This window comes from Triticum dicoccoides, chromosome 3B, assembly GCF_002162155.2.
Source record: "Triticum dicoccoides isolate Atlit2015 ecotype Zavitan chromosome 3B, WEW_v2.0, whole genome shotgun sequence".
NCBI lineage: Eukaryota > Viridiplantae > Streptophyta > Magnoliopsida > Poales > Poaceae > Triticum > Triticum dicoccoides.
Genome location: NC_041385.1, coordinates 738,277,873 through 738,284,499, shown reverse-complemented (window position 1 = coordinate 738,284,499; position 6,627 = coordinate 738,277,873).

The window sequence follows — 6,627 nt, the reverse complement described above, 5'->3', positions numbered from 1 at the left end:
CTATGACCTGCAAAACCAAAATTGTGAGTATGAATATAGATTCAAGAGGATGAGTTTGGCTGCAGATTTGAGAATCCCGGAGACTCTTTCATACTACTACGATGGTGAGCCTATGCCTTGGAAGATGGACAACAAGCCTACATCATCAACAACTCCATCATCACCACCTCCGAAGAAAGAGACACTCCTTGGCAATTGCCAAGCTTGGGGGAGGTGCCCCGGTATCATATCACCATCACACCTCTATCTTTATCATTTTTCTTAGTTGAATCCTTTTGGTTATATCTTGATCTAGTAGAATAAAGTTTAGTATGATATAGCTTTGAGTTTCTGTTTTGATCTCTATCTATGTAATCGAGTCTGTGAATTATATATAATAAATAGTAGTTTTGAGTTGAGGCTTTGCTATCTTGCTATGATCTGGAGGAAATTAAATAAAGAATAAAAATAAATAAAAGGATCATATTTGATCTTATGAAGAGTAATGATTTTACATATAAAGAGTATGATGAATAAAAGTTGTTGGGAGTTGACAAACGTAGTTTTGGTCCTTGTTGCAATTAATAGGAAATAATAAAGAAAGAGAGGTTCTCACATATAAATATACTATCTTGGACATCTTTTGTGATTGTGAGCACTCATTAAAATATGACATGCTAAAAAGTCGATGTTGGACAAGGAAGACAATGTAATGGGTTATGTTTTCTTATATCCGAAGAAGTTATATTGTCATGGATCATCCAACATGTTGAGCTTGCCTTTCCCCCCTCATTCTAGCCAAATTCTTTGCACCAAGTAGAGATACTACTTGTGCTTCCAAACACCCATAAACCCAGTTTTTCCATGAGAGTCCACCATACCTGCATATGGATTGAGTAATATCCTTCAAGTAAGCTGTCCTTGGTGCAAGCAATAAAAATTTCTCTCTAAATATGTATGATCTATTAGTGTGAAGAAAATAAGCTTTATACGAACTTGTGATATGGAAGAAATAAAAGTGATGGACTGCATAATAAAGGTCCTTATCACAAGCGGCAATATAAAGTGCCATTATTTTGCATTAAGATTTCATGCATCCAACCATAAAAGCTCATGACAACCTCTGCTTCCCTCTGCGAAGGGCCTATCTTTTATTTTTACCTTCTACCTTCATACAAGAGTCATGGCGATCTTCACCTTTCCTTTTAACACTTTATCCTTTGGCAAGCACTATGTGCTGGAGAGATCCGGATATATATGTCCACTCGGATGTAGGTTTTCATAAAGTATTATTGTTGACATTACCCTTGAGGTAAAAGGTTAGCAGGAAAAACTATATGCCCCTATCTTTCTCCGTGTCCGATGGAAACTTTGTAACCATAAGTATCGCGTGATTGTTAGCAATTGTGGAAGACTCAATGATAGTTGAGTATGTGGACTTACTGAAAAGCTCTTATATTGACTCTTTCCGATGTTATGATAAATTGCAATTACTTCAATGACTGAGATCATAGTTTGTTAGTTTTCAATGAAGTTTCTGATTCATACTTTACCTTGTGAATGGATTGTTACTTTAGCATAAGAAATTATATGACAATATATGTTGTTGTTCTAAAGATGATCATGATGCCCTCATGTCCGTATTTTATTTTATCGACACCTCTATCTCTAAACATGTGGACATATTTTTCGATATCGGCTTCCGCTTGAGGACAAGCGAGGTCTAAGCTTGGGGGAGTTGATTCATCCATTTTGCATTGTGCTTTTATATCAATATTTATTGCATTATGGGTTGTTATTACACGTTATATCACAATACTTATGCATTTTCTCTCTTATTTTATAAGGTTTGCATGAAAAGGGAGAATGCCGGCAGCAGGAATTCTATACTGGAAAAGGAGCAAATATTAGAGACCTATTCTCCACAACTCCAAAAGTCCTGAAAATTCACAGAGATTAGTTTTGGAATATATAAAAATATTGGGCGAAGAAAGCACGAGAGGGGGGCCACCAGCCAGCCACGAGGGTGGAGGGCGCTCCCTACCCCCCTAGGCACACCCCCTACCTTGTGGTCCCCTGGCAGGCCCCCGACACCCATATTATGCTATATGGTGTCTTTTGCCTTGGAAAAAATCAGAGAAAAGCTTTCGGGACGAAGCGCTGTCGTCTCGAGACGGAACCTGGGCAGGACCAATCTAGGGCTCTAGTGGAGCTGTTCTGCCGGGGAAACATCCCTCTGGGAGGGGGAAATCACCACCATCATCATCACCATTAGTTCTCTCATCGAGAGGGGGTTAATCTCCATCAACATATTCACCAGCACCATCTCCTCTCAAACCCTAGTTCATCTCTTGTATCCAATCTTTGTCTCAAAACCTCAATTGGTACATGTGGGTTGCTAGTAGTGTTGATTACTCCTTGTAGTTGATGCTAGTTAGTTTATTCGGTGGAAGATCATATGTTCAGATCCTTAATGCTTATTAATACTCCTTTGATTATGAACATGAATATGCTTTTTGAGTAGTTACGTTTGTTCCTGAGGACATGGGAGAAGTCTTGTTATAAGTAATCATGTGAATTTGGTATTCGTTCGATATTTTGATGAGATATATGTTGTCTCTCCTCTAGTGGTGTTACGTGAACATCGACTACATGACACTTCACCATGATTTAGGCCTAGGGGAAGGCATTGGGAAGTAATAAGTAGATGATGGGTTGCTAGAGTGACAGAAGCTTAAACCCTAGTTTATGTGTTGCTTCCTAAGGGGCTGATTTGGATCCATATGTTTCATGCTATGGTTAGGTTTACCTTAATTCTTCTTTCGTAGTTTCGGATGATTGCGAGAGGGGTTAATCATAAGTGGGAGGCTTGTCCAAGGAACGACAACACCCAAGCACCGGTCCACCCACATATCAAATTATCAAAGTAACGAACGTGAATCATATGAGCGTGATGAAAACTAGCTTGACAATAATTCCCATGTGTCCTCGGGAGCACTTTGCTTTATATAATAGTTCGTCCAGGCTTGTCCTTTGCTACAAAAAGGACTAGGCCACCTTGCTGCACCTTGTTTACTTTTGTTACTTGTTACCCGTTATGAATTACCTTATCACAAAACTATTTGTTACCGATAATTTTAGTGCTTGCAGAGAATACCTTGCTAAAAACCGCTTGTCATTTCCTTCTGCTCCTCGTTGGGTTCGACACTCTTAATTATCGATAGGACTACGATAGATCCCCTATACTTGTGGGTCATCAGAGCACCGACAGCGCTTCGCTAAGCATCGTCGGGACAAGGCGGTGGAACTACGAAGTAAGAGGAGAGAGAGGGGCGCCAAGGGCTTAGTGTATCCTCTTGGGGAGCCCCCTCCCCTCTATATATAGGTGGAGGGGCATGGGAAACAGCACCTCCAAGCCCTAGGGCACAGCTAAGGAGGAGAGGACTTGGACTCCAAGTCCAATCCTATTCCTACTAGGAGTCCTTCCTTTTTTGTCATCCCTAGCCACATGGGCTTTTGAGAACTTGGTGCGCCTAGCCCAATAAGACCAGGGTGCCTCCCCGCAGACCATGCTATCCCTTGGGTCATGGTGGACCCACTTGTGGACTTCCGGACCCCTTTGGAACCTTCATGAAGCTTCCCGGTACAATACAGAAAAAACTGCACCTTTTTCCGGAACCCAAAATATGACTTCCCATATATAAATTTTACCTCTCGACCATTCCGAGACTCCTCGTAACATCCAAGATCTCATCCGGAACTCCTAATAACATTTGGTTGCCACTCATCAAATATCCCAATACTACTCTAGCATCAATGAACGTTAAGCACGGGACTCTGCGGGTTCAGGAATTACGTAGTCATGACCGAGACACCTTTCTGGTTAATAACCAATAGTGGGACCTAGATGCCCATATTGATTCCTACATATTCCATGAAGATCTTTTATCGGTTGAACCTTTATGACAACATACATAATTCCCTTTGTCTGTCGGTATGTTACTTGCCCCAGATTCGATCGTCGGTATATCTATACCTAGTTCAATCTCGTTACCGGCAATTCTCTTTACTTGTTCCGTAATACATCATCTTTCAACTAACTCCTTAGTCGGTTTGGTTGCAAGCTTCTTGTGATTTGTATTACCGAGAGGTCCCAGGGATACCTTTCCGATACACGAGTGGAAAATCCTAATCTCGATCCATGCCAACTCAACAGACACCTTCGGAGATACCGCTAGAGCATCTTTATGATCACCCGGTTACATTGTGACGTTTGATAGCACACAAGGTATTCCTCCGGTATCTGGGAGTTGCATGATCTCATAGTCGAAAGAATATGTATTTGACATTAAGAAAGCAATAGCAATAAACTAAATAATCATACGCTAAGCTAACAGATGGGTCTTGTCCATCACATCTGTCTCCTAATGATGTGATCCAGTTATCAAATGACAACACAGGTCTATGGTTAGGAAAACTTAACCATCTTTGATCAACGAGCTAGTCAGGTAGAGGCTCACTAGGGACACGGTATTTGTATATGTATCCACACATGTATTTAAATTTTCAGTCAATACAATTCTATCATGAATAATAAACCTTTATCATGATTAAGGTAATATAATAATAACCATTTTAATATTGCCTATAGGGCATATTTCCATCGGTCTCTCACTTGCACTACAGTCAATAATCTAGTTCACATCACCATGTGATTTAACACTCATAGTTCACATCGCCATGTGACCAACACCCAAAGAGTTTACTAGATTCAATAATCTAGTTCACATTGACATGTGATTAACACCCAAAGAGCACTAAGGTGTGATCATGGTTTGCTTGCGAGAGAAGTTTAGTCAACGGGTCTGTCACATTCAGATCTGTATGTATTGCAACTTGTATGTCTACAAAGCTCTGTATGGAGCCACTCTAGCTAATTGTTCCCACTTTCAATATGTATTGAGACTCAGAGTTATCTGAATCGGTGTCAAAGCTTGTATCGATGTAGCCCTTTACGACGAACTTTTTATTACCTCCATAACCGATAAATATCTCCTTAGTCCACTTAGGTAACTAAGGATATTTTTTACCGTTGTCCAGTGATCTACTCCTGGATCACTATTGTACCCCTTGGCAAACTCATGGCAAGGTACACAACAGGTTTGGCACACAACATGGCATACTTTATAGAACTTATGTCTGAGGCATAGGGAATGACTTTCATTCTCTCTCTATCTTCTATCGTGGTTGGGTTTTGAGTCTTACTCAACTTCACACCTTGCAACACAGGCAAGAACCCTTTCTTTGTCTGATCTATTTTGAACTTCTTCAAAAAAAATCCAAGGTATGTGCTATGTGAAAGTCCTATTAAGCATCTTGATCTATCCCTATAGATCTTGATGCCCAATATATAAGAAGCTTCATCGAGATCTTTCATTGAAAAACTCTTATTCAAGTATCCTTTTATGCTATCCAGAAATTCTATATCATTTCCAATCAACAATATGTCGTCTACATATAATATCAGAAATGCTACCGAGCTCCCACTCACTTTCTTGTAAATAAAGGCTTCATCGAAAGTCTGTATAAAACCATATGCTTTGATCACCTCATCAAAGCGTATATTCCAACTCCAAGATGCTTGCACCAGTCCATAGATGGATCGTTGGAGCTTGCACATTTTCTTAGTAACTTTAGGATCGACAAAACCTTCTGCTTGCATCATATACAACTCTTCTTAGAGATATCTATTTAAGGAATTCAGTTTTGACATCCATTTGCCAGACTTCATAAAATGTGGCAATTGCTAACATGATTCAGACGGACTTAAGCATCGCTATGGTTGAGAAAGTCTCATCATAGTCAACCCCTTGAACTTGTAGAAAACCTTTTGCGACAAGTCGAGCTTTGTCAAAGTCCTATTAAGTGTCTTGACCTATCTCTATAGATCTTGATGCCCAATATATAAGGAGCTTCACTGAGGTCTTTCATTGAAAAATTCTTATTCAAGCATCCTTTTATTCTATCCAGAAATTCTATATCATTTCCAGTCAACAATATGCCATCTACATATAATATTAGAAATGCTACAGAGCTCCCACTCACTTTCTTGTAAATACAGGCTTCACCATAAGTCTATATAAACCCATCAAAGCATATATTCCAACTTCGAGATGCTTGCACCAGTCCATAGATGCATCACTGGCACACTTTTTTAGAACCTTTAGGATCGACAAAACCTTCTGGTTGTATCATATACAACTCTTCTTTAAGAAATCCATTAAGGAATGTTGTTTTGACATCCATTTGCCAGATTTCAAAATTATAAAATTCGGCAATTGCTAACATGATTCGGACAGACTTAAGAATCACTATGGGTGAGAAAGTCTCATCGTAGTCAACCCCTTGAACTTGTCAAAAACCTTTTGCGACATGTCGAGCTTTGTAGACAGTAACATTACCATCAGCGTCAGTCCTCTTCTTGAAGATCCATTTATTCTCAATGGCTTGCTGATCATCGGGCAAGTCCAGCAAAGTCCATACTTTGTTCTTATACATGGATCCTATCTCAGATTTCATGGCTTCAAGCCATTTATCAGAATCTGGGCTTAGCTTCTTCATAGTTCGTAGGTTTGCCATGGTCTAATA